A 23342-nucleotide genomic window follows, 5' to 3' on the forward strand; every position below is an offset into this window, starting at 1 on the left:
TATTTGCATTCAACTAGCCACTTTATTAGAAACACCTACCTTGTATTTCCACTTAGTGGCCACTTTATTAGAAACACCTACCTTGTACTTCCATTCAACTGGCCATTTTATTAGAAACACCTACCTTGTATATCCATTCACTGGCCACTTTATTAGAAACACTTCCCTTGTACTTCCATTCAACTGGCCACTTTATTAGGAACACCTGCCTTGTCTTTCCATAAACTGGCCACTTTATAAGAAACACCTACCTTGTACTTCCATTTCAACTGGCCACTTTATTAGAAACACCTGCCTTGTACTTCTAATCAACTGGCCACTTTATTAGAAACACCTACCTGGTATTTCCACTCACTGGCCACTTTATTAAAAACACCTACCTTGTACTTCCATTCAACTGGCCACTTTATTAGAAACACCTACCCTGTACTTTCATTCAACTGGCCATTTTATTGAAACAGCCATCTCGTATATCAGCCCTCATTACCATTCCCCATTGGTCAGTTTCTGGCCACAGGACTGCTGTTGACCAGGTATTATTGACATTATTGACATCACTGTTGTGGTAGTATGTGTGTGGCGCTGGTATCATACACAGCAGTGTTGCTCGGTTTTTAAACACCAAAAACGCAAAGCTGAGAGCGGTCAGACAATTACGAAAGAGCTAGCGGATGTCTAACACCAACGGCATGAGCTGCAGTCTCTAACCGCACCCCAGGAAAGTGGAGCTATAGGAGAAGGGTACATTCCCACTTTCTGCTAGTAAACCCAGTGGCTGGCGATCATCAGGAAATCGTGTCTATTCAGTTCAGACGAGCTGCAACCTAAAACTGCTGGACAATATAGCATGTCCCGAGGAAGCTATGAAATGTAATGGCTCTAAAGGTCATATGTTACTGCAGTCCACTGTCGGCCTCATCTGAATGCGCGCCCACACACAGGGACTAAACCATATGTCTATGCTGCCTCTGTGTAACCGCAGTTACCCGAACTACAACTATGACCTCCCTGCCCCCCCCACACAAGGTGGTCGACAACAAAACATTGACACATGGCACCATTAACTGCCCTGACATGATCTGTGCAATTAAGCAAAGATTAAAAGAAAAGAAAAGAAGAGAAAAGAGAACAGGGGAGGAAAAGATGAGAAAAGAAGAGACAAGACAGTTGCAAGACAGAAGAGAAATAAACAGAGAAGAGAACAGAGTAGAAGAGAAGTAGAAAAAAATAAATGACAAGAGAAGAGACGAGAAGGAAACAGAAGAGAAAAGAGCAAATAAGAAAAGACGAGAGAGAAGAAAAGAACTGAACTGAGAAAAGGAATTAATATAAAACGAGAAAGGGGAAGAGAATGCAGGAGAAAGGAAATGAAGAAGAGTAAAAGAAAAAGAAAAGAGACATAAAAGAGTAGAAAAGAAAAGCTGAGAAGAGAAGAGAGTTGCAAAGAGGTGACAAACTACAAGAAAGAAGAGAAATGGCTAGAAAAGAGACAAGAAGGAAAACGCATAGACAGAAGGAGAAGTTTAAAAAAAACAGAAGAGAACAGAAAAGAACAGATGTACGATGGTGTTTCAGGGCCACTGTTAATAAAAATAAAAACAGCAGACTTACAAATAAAGCCGTAATATTTAGAGAACAAAGTCATAATAATTAGAGAAAAAAGTCATAACATTTGGAGGATAATGCGTTGGGGTCTCGGTTGCTGTACTGGCGCGCTGGAGGATCGATCATTTTGATTATCATTGTCTGTGAAACTCCATGCCCTCTTTGAATGGCGCGGAGACGTGGCCACTGATAGCCGTGTAGACGGTCAGTGCCTGCGACTCTCCTTCAACAACGTAGACAAACAGTTTACTCCGAGTCCGTCTGGCTCTTTATTCTAAATAAACACAGTTTCCTGCTCAGCCGTTTCAGCCGTTTCTTACACTAATAACAGGCTGGTGCTGATGTGCAGGAGAGACAGGGAGACTGAGTGTTTCTTTGTGGGTGAATCGATATGAAAGTGTAACTCCACCAACTCAGCGATTCTCATTTAACATGAGGAGGTGCTGCCTTCACTTTGCAAAGACTTTGGCCAGAATATCTTTCCTGGTATTAATGCCACTTTAATGTTGTAATTCTACGACTTTTTTCTCGAAACGTTGAGACTTTTTTCTTGAAATATTACAACTTTATTTTCAAAATCTATTATTTTTATTTTTATTAACACTGGCCCTCAAACGTCATTGTACAGATAAGATTAAAGAAAAGGTGGAAAAAGAGACAAGAGGAGAAGAGGAAATGAAGAGAGATAAAAAGAAAAGAGAAGAGAGAAGAAGAGAAGAGGAGAAACTGTAAGACAAGGGAAATGAAGAGAGATAAAAAAGAATGAAGAGAAGGGAGAAGAGAAGTAAAAAGAAAACAGGAGAAGAAAAGAAGATAATGAGAGGTGAAAGAAGAGAAAAGAAACAGAGATAAGACAAAAGAGAGATGACAAAAGAAATGAAGAGAAGTGACAAGAGGAGACGAATTGCAAGATAGAGAAGAGAAATGAAGAGAAATGATGAGAAGAGAACAGAGAAATGTGGAGAGAAGACAATAAAACAAGGGAAGAAAAAATAAGAGAACCGAAGAGAAGAAAAGAAAAAATAAGAGAACCGAAGAGAAGAAAAGAAAAAAGATGAGAGGAGAAGAGAAAAGATGAAATGAGAGATGAGGTGGAAGAAGAGACGAGAGCACAAGACAAGAAGAGAACTGAGGAGAGATAAGAAAAGAAAGAGAAGTGATGAGAGAAGAAGAGACAAATAGCAAAATAGATAAGACATGGATAGAAGAGAAAAGACATGAGAACAACAGACAAGAGGAGAAGAGGAGAAACTGCAAGAGAGTAGAGAAACGAAGAGAGACAGCTAGAAAAGAGAAAAAAGAGAAGTTGTAAGAACCGAAGAGAAAAAAAGAAAAAAGATGAGACGAGAGGAGAAGAGACAAGTTGCGAGACAGATGAGAAATGAACAGAAGAAGAAAACAGAATAAAGGAGAAGTGGAGTAAAAAGAAAAGAGAAAAGATGAAGAGAAGAGAGAAGTGACATTAAAGGAACAGAAGAGAAGAAAAGAGACGAGATGCGAGACAGAAGAGAAATGAACATATGAAAGAAATGAATAGAATAAAAGAGAAGTGCAGAAAAAAGAAAAGAGAAGAGAGAAGAAGAAAGAAAAGAAATGATGAGAACTGAAGAGAAGAAAAGAAAAAAGATGAGACGGGATGCGAGACAGAAGAGAAATGAACAGAAGAAAGAAGAGAATATTAGGAAAGAGAAGTGGAGAAAAAAGGAAAGAAGAAAAGAGAAAGGGCAAAGAGACGAGAGGAGAATAGAGAAGAAAAATTAGGAGAACTGAAAAGAAGAAAACAAAAAAGATGAGAAGAGAAGAGAATCAGATGAGAAATGAACAGAAGAGAGAGGAGACCAGAATGAAAGAGAAGTGGAGAAAAAAGGAAGAAGAAAAAAGAGAAGAGAGGAAAAGAAAGAAGAGAAATAGAGAACTGACGGGACAAAAAAAAAGAAAGAAAAGAAAAAAGATGAGAAGAGGAAAGAAGAGACCAGATGCGAATCAGATGAGAAGTGAACAGAAGAAAGAAATAAACAGAATAAAAGAGAAGTACAGAAAAAAGAAAAGAGAAGAAAAAAAGGAAAGACAAAGAGACGAGAGGAGAAGAAATAAAGAACAGAGAGCAAAAAAGGAGAGACAATTACAAGACAGGCAACAGAGCCTCATGCTGAATTTACAGACGCTAAGTGGCACCTTCAGCTGGGTACAGCATCAGGCAGGCTGCCCACCTCTCTGTCTGTCAGCCCAGAGCCGTGAGGCCTCCTGCTGCATTCTTATTCATGAAATGCCGTGTGTTCTGTGCTGCCATCCAAAACTCGGCCCGTCGTAAGAAACAGCTACGAAGGAGAACGGCCTGCCTGTGATGAAATATGAAATAAAGCATCATTCATTTATCATAAGGCAGGCAAGCATGACCTTCTCCATTACTGTAGGAGTAGGATGGCCTCAGGCAAGAGCATATGTTACTCTAAAAGGCTGTCTGTTATGCTATCGTGCTACATGACATACAGGAGTGCAGCTTTTTATCCTGATTGGGGGAACATGCAGATGAACTACTACTCTAGGACAGTAGTAGTTCACAATTCATAGGTACAGTTTGCACACCAGTTCTTCTGTTAGGCCACTGTGTCCTGCACAAACGTCCAAGCAAAACAAATATGTAAATACGAAAAACAAATTTGTTCGTATGACAACAAATCCATACATTTAAAGATCAAATCTGTATATGGGCACATTATGTGCATTCTATATCTTAAATATAGTTGGTGCTATTAAAGCTTTCAATTGCCTATTTTGTTATTAAAACTGTACCTGTCTGGTTGCACTATTTGAACTATGTGGTTGCGCCACCTGACTTTTCAGACTAATCTCAAATTACACAGTTTTTTACTTAGACACCTGTAAAAACCTTTGTCCTGGGATTTGAGTTTGTTTATTATGATAATTACACATGTTCATGGGTTTCCTGAAGTCACACCATCTGACATAGTAAACTGAACCATTCTACCCATGATTCAAAAATGACATTTTTCCAAAGTTTGTGAAAGGGCTGCTGACCTTTGAAATTCATGATGGGGGTCTTCTTTATAAGGCAATACCTTGACCCCTCTTTTATGAAAAGAATTAAGGTTTTCAAACATAAATAATTGCCAGACTGCTTTATGTAGAAATTTACATACCTAAATTACCTTTTTTGATAGTTTATTTAATCAGTATATATGGTTGGACGGTTGCACCACCTGAGACTTTTTTTAGACTTTTGGAGGCAAAAAGAGACTAAAAGGAATTTTATATGGATGCACTGAAAATTAGTTTTACATAAAAGAGGTTGTCATGTATTTATTACAATAATTTTGGGGAAAATAATATTGGACACAAAAAAAGCACATCATGTCAGTGATCCACATATCGTTGCTCTGCAGACAAAAACAAGAATCTCCAAAGTAGTAACTTCACAGAAGAGGGCAAAAACTTTCTTTGGTTTCACACAATGTAAAGAGCAGCAGCTGTACTCAAATCATGTAGAAAACTAAAAACTGACAAAAATGGAGATATGTGTTTTTTTTGGACCGCGACAAAAAGAAGGACAAATCTGTACATCTGGAGCAAATCTGTTTGTTCGACCATCAAACCTGTATGAATGAATTATTCTGTATGATTAACAAATCTTTATATTTACAGACCACATCTGTCTCTACAAATAACATCGATTTGTATGAACAACAAATTACATACGAAGAACAAATATGTTTGTACGATAACAAATTTGTATGTGCCAAGAACAAATCTGTTTGTACAAAAAACAGATCTGTATGTACAAATCTTTAAACGAGAAGAACAATCTGTTTGTACAAAGAATAAATCTGTTTGTACAACAAAAAATCTGTACATTTGAAGAACAAATCTATAAATGAGAAGAACAATCTGTATAAACAACAAATCTGTTCGTATGAAGAACAAATGTTTGTATGAACAGCGAATCTGTTTGTACGAGGAACAAATTTGTTCATACGAAAAACAAGAAATCTATTCGTATGAAGAACAAATCTTTTTGTACGAAGAACAAATCTGTTCATGTATTATGAAGTATAATTAGTATAGTTGTTCTCCTGGGAGGCCATTGTTTTCATGTGCACAGATTCCAAATAGAACAAATCTGTACACATGAAAAAAAATCTGTATGTACAAACAGCAAATCTGTACACATGAAGAATAAATTTGAATGTACAAAAAACAAATGTGTGTGTATGAACAAAAAATCTGTCAGTACAAGGAAGAAATCTGTATGTATGAAGAACAAATCGTTTTGTACAAAGAGCAAATATTTACATACGAAGAACAAACGGTTCATATTAAGAACAAATCTTTTCGTTTGAACAACATATCTGTTTGCAGGAAGAAAATTCGGAACAGGAACAAATCTGGATGCACAAACAACGAATTCTGTATGTATGAAATAAAAATCTGTTTGCACAAACAGCAAATCTATATGTACAAAGAGCAAATCTGTTAATACGAGCAAGAAATCTGTATGTACACAGAACAAATCTGTATGTACGAACAGTAAATCTCTATATATATGAAGAACAAATTTGTACGCATGATGAATATGCATGTACGAAGAGCAAATTTGTATGTACGAAGAAATCTGTACAAAAAACAAATTTGTTCTTATAAAAAGAACAAATCAGTATGTACAGTAAATGTGTATGTACAAAAAACAAATGTGTTGTTTTAAAGATCACATCCGTACATACAAACAAGAAATCCATAAGTACAAATAACAAATCTGCATTTACGAGAAAAATACAAATTTGCTCTCATAAAGAACGAATCTATCTGTAAAGATCTAATCAGTTGATCTGAGGAACAAATCTGGTTTTACGAAGAATTAATCTGTTCAACCTGGAACGAATCTGTTTGTACACTCGTTCTTCCATGAGGCCATTGTGTCCTTTTGCATGGAGCTTCCAAACTCGTCCTGTCCTCACTTTGACTTTGGCATTAGCATTCCGTGTGTGTGTGTTCCCGTGTGTATTCTCCTTCAGAGCTGGGACAGGCTGTGCTCCTGATGCCACGGTGCTACTGTAAAAAGCCTTAGCGGGGCTTTGAGACGCTGCAGCTGACAGACGGCCATTGAGGCCATGTGCTCCTCTCTCACACTGCGGCTTTGAGTGAGGAGGACAAGAGCAGTTTTATTCGTCAGGTACTGATCCACTAACACCACTAGACCAAAGTAATCCAACCTGATCCACTGCTGGAGCGGTTAGAGTGTATGAGACAGAAAGAGAAACAGGCGGCAGAAAGATAGAGATCAACAAAGACAGAGACAGATAGAAAGAAAGAGAAAGAGAAAGGCATTCTTATGTAGCCACTGTTGATAGCTTGGACACCAGTCCTGAAGGGCTAATGTCCAGCACAATTTGGTGCTCAAACACACCTGATTACATTCAGCTGTTAATTGCCAGGTTTAATGACCAGGTTTAGTGGTTATGTTGGAGTAGAGAAACTACCGAGCTGTGCTGGAAACAGACCCTCCAGGACTGAAGTTGTGCAACCCAGCTTTACAGAATGTTGACAAGAATCCCATTCAAATTCCACTGTATGGCCAAAAGTATGTGGACACCTGATCTGCATCACATCTATAAGAGCTTATTGGACATCCCATTCCAAAACCATGAGCATTAAAATGGAGTTGGTCCCCCTTTGCAGCCATAACTGCTTCCACTTTTCTGGGAAGACTTTCCTCAAGATTCTGGCGTGTGTCTGTGGGAATTTGTGTCCATTCGGTCAAAACAGAATTTGTGAGGTCAGAGCTCTTTGCAGGCCACTGGAGTTCCTCCATATTCAACTCATCACAGCACGTCTTTAGGGACCTGACATTTTTCGAAAGTCGGAAGCATTTAATTGTCTGAAATGTCTTTGTATGCTGTAGCATTAACATGAACCTAGGCCCAAACACTGAAAAACAACCCCAGACCCATTATCCCTCCTCTACCAAACTTTTCTGTTGGAACTGTGTTCTCCACTAGGTGGTGTTCTCCTGGCATCTGCCAAAACCAGATTTGTCCATTAGACTGCCAGATAGTAAAGAGTGATTCATTACCTGGCGTTGCGCATTCTGATCTTAGGCTTTTGTGCAGCTGCTTGGCCAAAAAAAACCCATTTAATGAAGCTTCTGACACACAGTCCTTGTGCTGATGTATTTGATGCAACAAATATTTTACATGTTATGCTCTTCAGCACTCAGTGGCCCTGCTCTATGAGTTTGCTTGGTCTACCACTTCGTGGCTGAGCTGTTGTTGCTCCTAGATGTTTTCATTTCAAAATACTAGCACTTACAGTTGTCTGGGGCAGATCTAGCAGGGAAGATATTTCGCAAACTGACTTGTGGCAAAGATCCTATCCTATCCTAGGCATCCTATGACAGCGCCACTTTTCAGGACAACCTGGTTCACTCGAAGGATACCTTGGTGCCTCTTCATTCCAGTACAGCAAGTAAAGCAAAGAGTAGCTGTAATCGCTGCTGGAATAACAGAAAATCCTGTTTACAGCTGCTCAGATTTGTCCTCCATCAGCCCCCTTGAGTATTTTTTTTATTGCTGCGTGACTGTTGTCAGTTTTTGTGCAAGTTTCTACCCTTACTTTTCCCAAGTGTGCTGTCATACAGTGCTCTGGAAAAGTCAAAGACCACCTTTCATTTATTTCATTTCCAGTCAAACCAGCCATTAGGTTTTCATTTCTCAGGAGATATTTCTCTGGAGATTCAATATGAGATAATCCACTTGCAAAAGGAAAATCAACATTAAGTCACACTTGGTGTGTAGCTTGTATGCACATAACAATATTCCTGTTTAAACTATCTAATGACCTCATAATTCAGAAATTCCACTTGACCAAAACACATCACCTTTGGAACATTTTTGTTTAGCACTGGGGAGAATAGAGGCAGTTTTCAAAAGTTGTGTTAATTTTTTCCCATAGAGAAAAACAGTGTAGACCAGGAATTCCATATATGGGCATGTCAGTGACTACATTCACTTACTAAACAATGAGATCTAGCTGCTCAGCATGTGACCATGAGTGACAGGGATGCAGCCTCACTTCCTGCTCTAAAATGCAGGAGCGTGGCTAAAATGGACTAAAACTCTTTGTGAATTCCACATATAGGCACTACACAATGACGCACAGCTTCAGAGGTTTTTTGCAATAGTTGAGCAAACAGAGGAAAAAACATCTGAGACTGACAAATGAAAGGTGACAGATTGAAAAGAGTATGATTATAGACAAGGAAATAGGCTAAACCATGAAATGAGCTCAGGTATTTGACCCGAGGTGGGTGGGTGGTGGTGGTGGGGGGGGTCCTTGGATTCCAGACAAAGACCCTCTACAGCAACTAAATACACTCACATTCTATCAACCCGCCAACCTCTCCCTCTTAGCAAGCAGCATACCTGAGCGCTGATAAAGGAGGAAGAGGAGAAGAGAGGGGGATGTGGGAGTGTTTATGTCTTCAGGCTACTGGAAAAGTTCACCCCAGCCCAGAGCCATCATGTCATTAGCACACATTAAAAAAACTTTTCCCACTTCTTATTACAACCATAAATTATCTGCCTTCATCCTCGGGCCATCGAAGAAAGTAAAATTTAATTTTTATTGCTTTTTTGGAAATTAGGAGTTATATGTAAACACTGTTAAGGTTTTATAATGTACCCCCGCCCCCCCACCACCACCCATTCTCCCTGCAAAAACACCCCGTTTCAAATTTGTCATGGTTGTGATGCCACTGCAACATAAAATGCCCAAACAGCCCACAGCCACTCACTTTGAAGTGACATGGAGTGCTGTTCCTGCAGTTTATACAGTATGTACAGCTTCACCCCAGTCTACTTTTCAGATGAAGTACAAAATACAGCAGCCAGTCAGAACAGAGCTCATTTAGGCTACGTTCACATTAGAAGCCTCATTGCTTGAATTCGTTTTTTCTTGCTCAAATCCGATCTCTCTGACATGATGGTTCACGCTCTTTTAAGTAAGTGATTCAAATCTGTCATGACCTTTATGACCTTTAACTTCTGTTCGGCGCTGCTGCCATGGTAACACTGAATGATGGCTCACATGCAGTGGAAAAAAAGCATATGAATTCTGATCTGAGCTTCACATTAAGGCCACGAATCAGATACCTATCCGATCTAGGACCACATATGAAAGTGGCTCAGGTCAGATTTGAAAAGATCTGATTTGTGTGTCCACACAGCCCTGAAAACATCAGATCTGAGCCACTTTAACCTGGTAATGTGAATGTAGCCTATACAATTTATATATATATATATATATATGGTCACTCTCCAAAATCTAAAAAAAAGGTAATTTTACAGGAGAAGGAGAAATGTTCTTAACTTTGGAATGGAAGTCAATGGAGCTAGATTAGTTTCCATTTCTATTGGCACAATTACCAGGAAATTTTAACAGAATGTAAAGAGCAGCTGGCATTTTCAAATTCTGCAAAACAAAATTTAAAAAACAACAAAAATGGAGATGCATGCTTTTGTTCAGACAGCGACAATATGGTAACATTAAAAAAGTTTGGAATTATTCTTTTGATATTAATATTTTTGGTTATTTTATATACAACAGCAACTTAAACAATGTAGATTTTAATATTTTAAACATGACGATGAATGATGTTTTAGTCAATATAGTATTTTATCAACAACATGAATGTATTGCATGATAAACAATAAGCTGAACATTTTATTTTCTGCTAAATGATGTAGTACATGTTCATTTTATTATAACCTCAGTCATTTCAAAATCGTCTACAGCTGCTCATCATTCATCTAAAATTTTTTCTTCATTTATCGCCAGCTCGAGTTTAAAACATTTTGTCACCACCTAAACAAAGCATAACACTACAGAAACATTACCAAATGTTTTGGTGGTGACAATTTTAGCTAATTTTGAGCAGAACTCAAAAACATAGCCAGTACATGATTAGCAAACCCAGCTTTGAACAGCTGTACAGACAGAAAATCGTATGGTTTTTCATTAAAATGTTTACTTCATTGCAGAAAATATGTGTTTCAGTAGTGACATGAAAAAGAATTTGGTAGAATGGTCAACAGAATGGTGTTTACACATTTATCTGCCACTGTTTGGCTTTTATGTTATTGAAAACATTGATTTCAAACTCCCGAATGGTGATTCCAAACTAAAGAGAGGCTAGAAAACGTGTAAAAACGAATTATGTTGTTACATCAAAAAACACTTAGGAGAAAAAATAGCATAAAACATTTTTAAAAAGCACATTATGGACCCTTTAAAGAACTGGAACGGTACTGTGTGCGTCAGGGAGGGATGGATGGAGTGCACTGTGAAGGACTTCATAAAAAGTGTAGCAGCAAGTATGTCTTATCTCTGCAAACTGCTGACCAGTGCAGGACATGAGCCTGCTAAATGTTTAATAGAGAATTCATGTTTGTGGAATGAGGAATGTGTGCACAGAGAGGCAGAGAGAGAGAGAGAGAAAGAGGGAGGGAGGGAAGAATGGAGTGATGAGTGGCGCACAACGACAAATTGAGTGAAATGGGAGAGGAATGGAGGGAGAAGAGTAAACAGTAGTAGGTTGAAGGGAGGACAGGTAATGTTAGCATAGACTAATGGGGCAAACGGGGGAGGAAGAAACTTGGGCTGTGTTCCAATTCTGAAAAGAAAAGCACCGCAGGCATCCCTTGTGAACTTACCCTTGATCCCTTGCTGCTGTCTTGAAAGCCATTCTAAATCTCAAAAATGTGGAAACCTTTGATCGGATAGCCGAACAACTTTAGCCAGTGCCGTATCCCGAGTTAAACTGACATTCGTTTTTCCTAATATAATTGCGAAGAGCTCCATGAACCACACACACACACATTTTTAAAGTCGACAGTTATGTTGTGAAAGTCGAGTCGACTAGTCACTGATGACATCATGAATAAAACCACAGGAGAAGCGAGTGCTTGGCAACAAGCACCTTTAAAAACCTGACTTCAAAACTTTGTGACGAAGCCAATCTCCACGGGTTAGTAGAGTGTGACGCCCTTTCCAACAAGCCCTGGACCGCATTGCTAGCCTTCGGGAAACCAGAGATATGGACTCTGAAATCACCAGGCTCCTCACGTGTTGTCTTCTCTGAGGTGTCCATGTTGTTAGTGTCATAATTACGTGATCAGTGAATATATATACACACACACACACACACTATATGGCCAAAAGTATATAGACACCAATCCTAATTAGAGTTCAGTTGTTTCAGCCATGCCCACTGCCATGCAATCTCCATAGACAAACTTCGGCAGTAGAATGGGTCGTACTGAAGAGCTCAGCGACTTTAAAAGTGAAACAGTCATAGGATGCCACCTTTGCCACAGGTCAGTCTGTGAAATTTAGATCTGCCCTAGACAACCTCCTTTAGACCTCCTAGATCTGCCCTAGACAACTGTAAGTGATACTATTGTGAAATGGAAGCGTCTAGAAACAACAGCTCAGCCAAGAAGCAGTAGGCAACGCAAAAGTGCTGAGGTGTGTCCTCTTTTGCATCACTTACTACAGACTTCCAAACTGCCTCTTGAAGCAACATCATGCCTCCATGAGGGATGATGCAGTCTCACTTCCTGCTCTAAAATACAGAGGCGTGGCTAAAACAAGGCTCCGCTTATGGATTAAAACTCTTTGTGTTTCGGTAGAGACATGAAAAGGTGCTGCAGCATATTTAATTTTATTTAAAAAACTAAACTCTTTCAATTTCACTTACAAAGAAATTAAAACAATTTTTTTAAAAACAACTTGGAAAAAATTTTAAGCATAATTTCACCTCTCAAAACTATATTGTGGAAATGGCATGCATCAAAACACAGGCAACCTCATAGTCAGGCTTTCCACCAGGGGACCCTCCCAAGACAATTTGAACCCTGACTAGATGCTGCAGGCTGCTGTTGACCAATGGCGACCTGTCCCAACTCTGAGTTTGCAGGTGCATGCAGAGATTACTTCCTTCTTCTTTTAAATAGCTGCACCCTCCAGAAAGTGTGCAGTCTTAGTACATGTGTATAATGCACATACAAAGCTTTGGTGTGGTTGGAGGAGAAGTTAGCGAGAAAAAGTAATTGAATTGAGGATTGGAGAATGAAAAAAGTAGCAAGAGGTGGGGTGAGGACCATGGCAGGAGATCAGAAGTAACAGATCACTAAGAACAGAAGCAAATACCAAAGTCAGGCCTGCTGGAGGAGGTGCTGGAGAAGAAGGCCGAGGGAGATGGAGATAAATAGGCTATCGGCCTTTGCTGTTAGCTGTTTAGGAGGAAAGACAGAGACAGGCCTCTCCTGAGCCCCGACAATCTAACAGTAGTTCACGTCTCTGTAAGGTGTTAAACACAGCCAGGTACTGATAACATACACTACAGCATGTCTGGAGATTATCAGAGTGAAGATAGTATAAGGTTCCAGTTACTCCACAAGGCAAGTATGCACAGTACCTGTAATAATAGGTCACAGACAGCGCTACAGAACGGCTTGCTTTTATTCAGCGTCGCCACTAGCCTGCCATTCCTATAGATAACAGCAGGGCAAGTGTCAGACGGCACATGACCAAATGTATGGTTTGAGGCAAGTGTGTGATCATTTAGGCATAGTGCTAACTGCTGTACTTAAGCTTCTATTACTTGTTAGCTATATTAGCCATGTAGCTCCAGTGTAAAACTGAAGAAGCAAACATCACAAACCCTAACATGCCGTGGCATAAATAAATGTAAATTCAACGTCATTGTGACCGACGTTACGAGCTGGCGACTATCATCGAGTGGTCAAATATAAATAAATGTAAATTCAATGTCATTGTGACCAACGCTACAAGCTGGTGACTTTCATCGTGTGGTCAACTGTAAATAAATAAACTGTAAATGAACATTAATGAATGTATATCCAACGTCATTGTGACCAACGTTACGAGCTGGCGACTATCATCGCATGGTCAAATATAAATAAATGTATATTCAACGTAAATATGATCAACCTTTTGAGCTGGAAACTTTCATCGTGCGGTAAAGTATAAATAAATGTATATCCAATGTCATTGTGAACAACGTTTCGAGCTGGAGACTTTCATCGCGCTGTAAAATATAAATAAATGTATATTCAACATCATTGTGAGCTGGCGACTTTCATCAAGCACTCAACTACAAATGAATGTGGATTCAACATCATTGTGGCCAGCTGGTGACTTTTATCTCACAGTCAACTAAAAATGAATGTATATTCAACATCACTGTGGACAATGTTATGACGTGGTGACTTTAAATGAATGTATACTGAAGATCAGTTTGGACAAAGATATGAGCTGGTGACTTTCATCACGCAGGAAACTGTAAATGAACATGTATCTCACACTCTGAAGATGAATGTACAGCCAATGTCACTGTGTCCAGTGTTGGCAACTATTATCTCACCGTCAACTATAAATGAATGTATATATTAATGTCATTGCAGCCAACGTTACAAGCTGGCGACCTTCATCTCATGGTCAACTATAAATAAATGTATATTTAACATCATTGTGGCCAATTTTACGAGGTAGTGACTTTTATTCCACAGTCAACTATAAATAAATGTTTTTTGTGCCCAACATTACGCGACTTATTATTTCAAGCTCGACCAAAATGATGATTCCGATGGAAAACCAATAATGGATCAAAGTCACCCTGCTATCTAGGCCAGCTTCTCAGTTTTCTCTTGGACTGTGGACAGGTGTGAGGCCCATGTGTGTTTAGGACAAGTACTAGCACACACAAACACAAACATTCACTCTGACTTGCATCTGTTCTCTGCCCCCTTTTGCCCTCATAACAGGTGTTGGGTTAAAGGAATTAAGCCTTTTCCAAGGCCCTGTTGAGTAAAGACAACCCACGCGCCAGTCTGCCATGTGGTTGTGCCACACATAAACACACACAGGGCACTGAGACTTGACGCACCACCTGCCTCAAACACAAACAAAGAAGAATGGGTAAACCAGCGATGATGGCTAGCTGAAGTAAAATGAGCCAGGACTGGATTAACACCATTAGGCGATGGTATTTATTATGGGAAAATGTTACATTTTGTTTGTAAAACTAGCGCTGTCAATTAAAAATGATTGTGATTAATCACAATATTCTGTACAGTTAACTGTGATCAACTGCATTTGAGATTTCCATTTAAAAAGCAGTGCATTTTCTTATAGCTATATGAGTATAACTGCTGAAGATATTACTTTAAAAGCCATTTAAAAAATTAAATTATCATAGATTCTATGAAAGCAACATACAGTGCACTAAAGCCGGACTTCGTCCTGGATAAAGGGTGAAGTTAAAAAAAAATAGTGGCATTATGGTGTTATTGCATTATTACCATGCTTACTTTAAAACAAAGGTAGTCATTCTGACAAACTGCAACACACTACAAGACCTGTAGGGGGCATTACAGCTTCTATTGTTCCTTTTGATTGCTTGTTGCCCAGAACATTGAATAACTATGGTGCTGTGCAAAGCTGTAATGGAAAGAGCAGAAAGCATAACATTTCAAATGGTTAATCCATAAAATAATAGTCGATAGATTAGTCGATTATAGCAATAATCGTTACACTAGAGAGAGAAAGAGAGAGAGGGAGAGCGTGTGTATGAGGGCCAGGGGCCTCCACCAGACACAAGAAGGCCAGATTGTCCTCCGCTTTCGTTTGTTTAGCTAACGAGCTCTATGAGAGCTTCCTCTCAGGGCATTTACTTTACTCTTCACACGCCATTCCCAACCAACAACACCCGCCTTGTTCTCCATTCAACAAGCAGACAGTGCCGAGATTAGATTAGGACCCTGACGGCCCTGAGAAATGAAATGGGAGAAAATATTTACACACGCATTGGCATTGTGTGGAGGAAGGACATTGTGTTTATACATCCCAGAAGACAACAAAGCTTAAGAGCATGCAACAAACAGGCCACAACAATGCCATTTCTGAAGGGGAAATGGAGAATTGGTGGGACAGAAACAGTTGGTTTTTATCCAAATGTGTTCAGCAATGCCACTGGGTCAAGGGCTGCCTTGACCTCTTCACACACGGAGATCTCTCCAATTGATCTGGGACAAAAGTTCATACCAGCTTAACAAATGCTAACATGCTACTATACAGTCATACGGTCCACCATCATTGGTATGGGATTAGACTCTGGGGATATGGTGGTTCCTTTGCATTGATGGATGGGGTAAATACTGACACTCAGCTTGTATGATATCCATAGAAAATCTCTGACAATAAAACGGCACACTCTAAAGTATCCTAAGGTCACCGTGCTCAGTGCTAAGAGAGGTATAAAACCCCCAGAATTGGGTTGTGGAGCCGTGGAACAGTGTTCTCTGGAGTGATGGAGCTCCATCCAAAACCTTTGGGATGACCTGGAGTGATCTAGAACTAAACATCCAACATCAGTACCTGACATCACTAATGCTCTTCTGGCTGAAATTAACCAAATCACCGGTTCATGTTCTGACAAGCGTTGACATTTTGCTTTGTTGCCTTCTTGGAGAGCATGATTGGATTCCTGCATGTCATGTTGAAAGTTAACAGTAGATTAAAAGTGGGACTGACATTTAGGAGGTGTTGTTTCATTTAGCTTAGCAGATGGACAAATATAGTGACGTTTTTATCTTTTCAAAGATCCAGGTTTTGTTCCAATTTTCCCTTTACCCTAACCCTAGAAATGGTATCATCTGTATTAACAAATTTTTTTGTATTTTGCGTTTAAACAAAAAATGATAATGACTGTAAGATAGTAGTTAGAGACCCTAATAATTTGCAACAATCAGTCAAAAGGGTTCTTGGCATCATGAGATGTTCTTCAGATTGAAGAAGAATGTGTTCTATATGGTTCTATCTAGAACCTTCTTGATAAGTTCTGGCACCTCAGGCACCATTTAAGGTGGAATGGGGAAATTAGAACAAGAAGCTGGTGAATGAGAAGTGACTTCAGCAGAAGGTTGACAGACATTTTACAAGAAACTATTCTATTTGTTTCCTGCTGGAGATGTGAGAAAAGCAGCCATAGCTGAGCTAAAGCTTAAAGCAGAGTAAAGTAAGTCTGTGTTTTTGTTTATATTATATTTTGTAGCCTATACTTGTACATTAGCACATATTGAGATTTATTTACAGCCAAGATGGTAAAATGTACATAAATGTTGTGGCTCCCTAGGTGGTTTGATTTTTGTTGAAAGGACTAAATGGCACTTCTTAACATTTGGGTTGCTGACCTCTGATTTAGGCATGCGGTTTGGACAATGCTAACAGATTAATTGCAGATTAATTAATTAATTGCTATCAATTACTTGTTAGCTACATTAGCCCTATTCATTTGGGAGTGTATCCTCATGAGGTGCATTACTTGGGTGATTTCCTCTTTCACAGTTGCTCTTTGGTGATTTTATTTCCACCCGAATTGGCAATTATGGCAATTACAGACCGAATCACCAACTATCTGATAAATTTAATCCCACCTGTATCTAATCTGTGATTTTGGTGGACTTTCCAGGCAGATTTTTTTTACTGCACCCTATATTTAGTCTTCTAGCACATCTATTGATGTTAACACCTTACAGGGCCAGGGCGCACCAGCAGGCCCAAAGTTTTATTACACTCTTCTGTAACCTAAGAGTAGCTCAACAAGTCCCTGTATTGAACTGAATAATAAGCCTTAGTTCGTCATAAACCTGTGATTTTAAGGGGTTAAACATTATCCGAATTGCACAACGGTGGATGTTTTGGAAGTCTTTTAATGATTTACATGATCTGGGTGGTAGAACTTCGTCTCCTTCCTCTCTACACTGGGAGAGCATTAGCAGAAGAAGAAACAAAAGTCCTATCAGATCTCACAGACTGATTAAAGTTTTTTTTTATAATTATATTGGCAGCTACATGCATAAAGTACTTTCACATATTGCTACACTATATCATCAAAGCTTTACATCATACGCCTGATAGCATCAACTTTATACGTGCATGGAGTGTGATCATGTGACGTGACATCCAGCTTCGTACAAATTACAGCTCAAAACCCGTGCCTCCTTTTGTAATTTAATACATTTTATACCCGGATGTGTGAGCTTTATCACTGAGGAGACGCCACCCTGATAGGGCTTTTGTTGATTGATAGTATTTAGCATCAGGGGAAAATCAGCTCACTTTCACTTGTGCTGAACTATTCCTTTAAAAGATTTTGCTCCACACAATGATTTGCAATACTTACACAGCAGCAACAAACAAGAGATAGAAAGGGACACAATGCGTGGGCCTCTATGTTGTTGTACACGTTTGAATGCATTATAGCACATTATTACATAAGAGTCAGTAATAATGAAAGTGCTGCTTTGTGCTGTCATCACTTTCCACAGGGTTAAACAGATTTGGGCTGATCTAATTAGCTAATCCACACAAACACTGTACGCTGAGTGTGGAGGAGAGGAAACGGCCCTTTTCCATCAGTGGCGAACTGTGTCGATTAGAGCCAGGCTTTCAGTTAAAAACAAAAACAAAAACATTACCATGTTGAAGTGGCACAAATCCGATTTTTCGCCCTAATGTGACTCAGATCTGAAGTTTTCAGGGTTGTGTGAACACGCAAATCTGATCTTTTCAAATCCGACCTGAGCCACTTTCATATGTGGTCCTAGATCGGATATGTGTCCGATTCGTGGCCATGCGACCTTAATGTGAATGCTCAGATTGGAATTCATGTGCTTTTTTTTCATCATTCACCATTACCATGGCAGCAGCGCTGAACAGAAGTTAAAGCCTGTAAACGGTGGGAAAGCAACACGTGTGAACTATCGTGTTAGAGAGATCGGATTTGAGCAGAAAATCGGATTTGAACAATCAGGCTTGTAATGTGAAAATAGCTATAATGCTAATTTCAGCTAGTGCCTCTAAGGGATTTTAGTGGTATGCTAGCACTCAGCTAATGGTGTAAAGATTGCGTGCTATAAAATGCATGATAACGGGAATGCTTTCTGGAATTCTATTCAACACAATCCATGGCATTACTAAATGTGATGACCAAGAATGTGAACCAAGCTCTGCTGCGAAGCTGGAAAGAACTAGAAAAAACTGGTTTGGTTCATTTTTGGACACATCACCCAAATGTGTCAGTTACCAGAGCGAGGGGAAAACACAAAGCTAAAGTTTGCCAGCTTCTTATTCAAATTTTTGGGAACTACCAAAAAAGAAATACATTAAAAAATGAATTGTGAATTTATGTTAACATTTCTTTTTAAATTGCTTATTGAAAATGTATCATGATGCAAAAATAACAGTATCGCATTGTGAGATAGGAGTATTGTTACATCTCTACTACATTTGGAACATAATCAGAATGTTGAATTGTACTGATAATCTCCAGTACTATCTCTGGATGAGGATGATTCTGCTTTTTTCAGGATGACACTCCGACACGGTAGCGAGGGAGTAAGCACGTCCGCGGGATGGGCAGAATTCCTCACATTCTCGTCCAGCACTCAAGGACATGTTTATCTGTCTCGCAGTGCAAATTACAGCCTGGAGGAATAAGGTAGAGGGAGGAGTTCAGGTGTTCCAGAACAGCTGGCATTAAAACAAACAGAGAGAGAGAGAGAGAGAGAGAAAGAGAGAGGGGGGGGGCAGAGAGAGAGACTCTGTTTGTTGTTGTTGAGAGAGTAAATGCAAGAGAGAAAAAAAGGAAAGCGACTGTTGTTGAGAGAAAAAGAGAGAAAGAGGGATGGATAAATGGAGAAAGAGAGCCAGAGAGGTTATATAGATGAAGAAGGATGATACAGAGAAAGTAAGAGGGGTGGTGGAGAATGAGGAGAAAACAAATGAGAGAGAGTGTGTACAAAGAAAACAAAGAAAGAGGCGGAAGTATAGATGGATAAAGAGAGAAGGATGATAGACAGAAAAAGGGGAGTGGGGAGTGAGACAGAAAGAAAGAACAGAGAAAGAAGGATGATAAACTGGTGGTGAGAGAGAGAAGTGGCTAGATGATCGAGAGAAAGATGACAGAAAGAAAGGTGGAGAGGGTGAGAGACAGAGAGAGACATTTGGAGAGAGAGAAAGAGAGAGAGACAGAAAGAGAGGGAGAAAGAGAGACAGACATAAAGAGAGACAGAGAGAGAGACAATTGGAGAGAGAGAAAGAGAGAGAGGCATTCAGAGAGACAGACAGACAGTACTGATGAATATCTCCTAAAAGATGTAAATGAATGATGAGAGGTCTAACTCGTGTGTGTGTGTGTGTGTGTGTGTGCATACCTCACTGTAGATAAACTGCTACAGGACTCGACACTGTGTATACACACACACACACACACACACACACACACCACAGCTTCAAAGGGAGTGAGGGGAAGGTCAACCAAACACGCGCTTGTTTCCACATATGATCTAAATACACACATAAATAAACACAGATAAGTAAACAGAGAATCAGCGGCGTGGAAACTGACTTGCAAACGACAATGTGAAGCTCCATCTGGGGCAAATATTGCTAAACCAACAGAGCGAGCAGACAGCTGCCCCTCAGACAGCGTCCTGTCGAACATCTGATTGACTGATACCTGATTTTTGACAGTCAGCACAAGGTCGAGACATGGTGGTGGCAGTATGATTGGGCCATTTACAAAGATTGTATCATTAAGGTAATGTAAAACAGAGCTGGATTAGTTTGTCCTACATCCTACATGTGTATCCTACATATCCTTTATATATATATATATATATATATACACCGATCAGGCATAACATTATGACCACCTCCTTGTTTCTACGCTCATTGTCCATTTTATCAGCTCCACTTACTATATAGGTGCACTTTGTAGTTCTACAATTACAGACTGTAGTCCACCTGTTTCTCTGCATACTTCGTTAGCCCCCTTTTACCCTGTCCTTCAGTGGTCAGGACCCCCGTGGACCCTCACAGAGCAGGTATTATTTGGGTGGTGGATCATTCTCAGCACTGCAGTAACACTGACATGGTGGTGGTGTGTTAGTGTGTGTTGTGCTGGTACGAGTGGATCAGACACAGCAATGCTGCTGGAGTCTTTAAACACTGTGTCCACTCACTGTCCACTCTATTGGACTCTCCTACCTTGTCAGTCCACCTTGTAGATGTAAAGTCAGAGACGATAGCTCATCTGCTGTTGCACAGTTTGGGCTGGTCATCCTCTAGTCCTTCATCAGTGGTCACAGGACGCTGCCCACAGGACGCTGTTGACTGTTGGATATTTTTGGATGGTGGACTATTCTCAGTCCAGCAGTGACATATATATATGATGACATTTTCCTCTGATGTCCACTTATATTGCTTGTGTAGTTTTATGTACCAAAAATAGCTGTAATTCATTTTTACATGATCATTTTCAACCTCTTCATCCTTTTAATTCCTGTTTCTGTTGTTTCTGTTCCATGTAAATGAGCCCTGTTCTGATTGGCTGCCTCATTCAACAACCAAAAAACAGAAAAATGCAACATAAATGGACTGAGCTAAACTGCTGTAGACTGAATACGCCTGAATTCATTAACTTGAGAGTGAAAGATATGTTTGAAAGTTTAATAAAGTTTACGTGCTAATTTTATTTTTAAGAAGTAATTAAGTGTTTCATAAACTTTTACATTATTACCAACAGGACCTCTGTTCTTTATGCACTGTCAATCAACAGTGTAATAATTCTGGCATGTAACAATTGCAGAGTGAACGGCCTTCTGTAACTGGCTGAACCTGGAACTCCCTCAGTAAGATGATTAGTTATCTGACTATTAAATCATAATAATACAGTGTGTTGTTATTGTTAGTGAGGGCATGATGCTGATATGAACACCCAGGCTGACCAATGATGGAGCCTATCACTATATTTGTAGGCGTCTGCTTTGAGCCCTCTAAGCGCAACACACATTACCACACCACCACCACGTCAGTGTCACTGCAGTGCTGAGAATGATCCTCCCCCTGAATAATACCTGCTCTGTGGGGGTCCTGACCATTGAAGAATGCAATAAAGGTGGGATAACAAAGTATGCAGATAAACAGATGGACTACAGTCTTTAATTGTAGAACTACAAAGTGCACCTATATAGTACGTGGAGCTGAATGGACAATGACTGTAGACACACTGTAGATGTACTTTAGCCAGTAAATGTACACTGTTACTGGAACATCTTAGAAAATATCAGGACAACCTTTAAACTCTGAGGTCATTATCAGCACCTCTAAGCGTGTTAAAAGCTGCTGACCTTAAGCTAGTTGCTCCAGAGGGACAGTGCGGAATGTGGTCAATGTAAGCAGCTGTTGGCAAAACATCAGCTGACTGTAAAATGAGATAAAGGTAGCACACTGAGATAATGAGAGGGCAAAACAACTTTTAACAGGGACTCTTTAGGAGAAAATCAACAAGTAGCAACCAGCACCGTTTGCTCAGCTCCAGGTAATTAAGTACAATTTTGACAAACTGCCGGTGAAGGACACTATACTCTTTAGTCCACCGTAGCCATTCACGCTTCTAATTCTCTTTTTTAAGGTGCAATTTCATTGCTTACACCTCTAACTTTGGGGCTTCAGCATCTTATTTTAGCCCTAAAAAGAGAACAGAGCTTAACAAACTTTAGTTCCTATGTAGATAGACCAGACGTTGGCAACCAAAACCTCAAACCACTTCCTATTTCCCCCATTATATAAAAAACAGGACTGCCAAACAGCAGAGGGCGCACGCGAGTGAGTCCTAAATGAGTGGGGGTAAATGGCGCTCAACGGCTAAAAACGAAAGGTTAAAATAGTTTCTAGTCACTTTCCGAGAACGTTTCTTTATTTTAGAAAGTAGAAAGATGTATTTCACTAAATAAAACAAAGAAATCTCACCTTTATGTTTCCTTTTTTCTACAGCAAACGGGTTTTGGGCAGCAGGAGGCGGGCTTTACTGCTAGATCGTGATGACTGATTGGCGAGCGGAGCAGCTCATTGGCTGTTCGCGCTCACTGACGTCATGAATGTACATGAGGCGCCGTTTTAAACTCCTATAACTCGAGTTTAAAAGCTCTTAAAAATATAACAGCAGTGTTAAGGTGTTTTATGATATTCAGTGTTCAGGAAATGATTGCATTCTTTTACATTAAAAATGTTTACGCATTTATAAACTATGATTTTGCTCAAATGCTCCATATCAACCCATTCATTTTGGCCCCACTCGGGAGCGCCCTCTAGCGTCTGAAAAACCCAGAAGACAATGCAGAGTGGTAATTTTCATCTGTAGAAGTTCTCTGGTTATCCATCACACAACTACGGCGTTTAAGACTGTTTATTGTTTAAACTGTGTTGAACGATCAGCAGAGCTTTATTTTACTGCAAAGCAGGATTATTTTATTTTTTACCTAAAAATCTAATATAACAGGACAGTAAAAGGGCCGCATGTTGCCGACACCCTGGCCTACACGCTGGATGTACTTAAGTTCCACTTCTACACGAACCTCAAGCTGCTTTTTGGCTAAGTTTTTTCAAATTGAATATTCAACTAAACAGAGCACGGATTTAAGCTGCTCCATCAACCTGACCAATACTTCAGATTAATCTATTTTACACGAGTGAGATGTACATTTAATGCCAATGCTTCACTCCACAGTTTTGATAGACTGAGCTAATAATACGTCAGTTGTCTCCCCCTGGTGTTCACCAGAGGTACTGCATGAGTG

This window comes from Colossoma macropomum, unplaced genomic scaffold, assembly GCF_904425465.1.
Source record: "Colossoma macropomum unplaced genomic scaffold, Colossoma_macropomum, whole genome shotgun sequence".
Taxonomy (NCBI): Eukaryota; Metazoa; Chordata; class Actinopteri; order Characiformes; family Serrasalmidae; genus Colossoma; species Colossoma macropomum.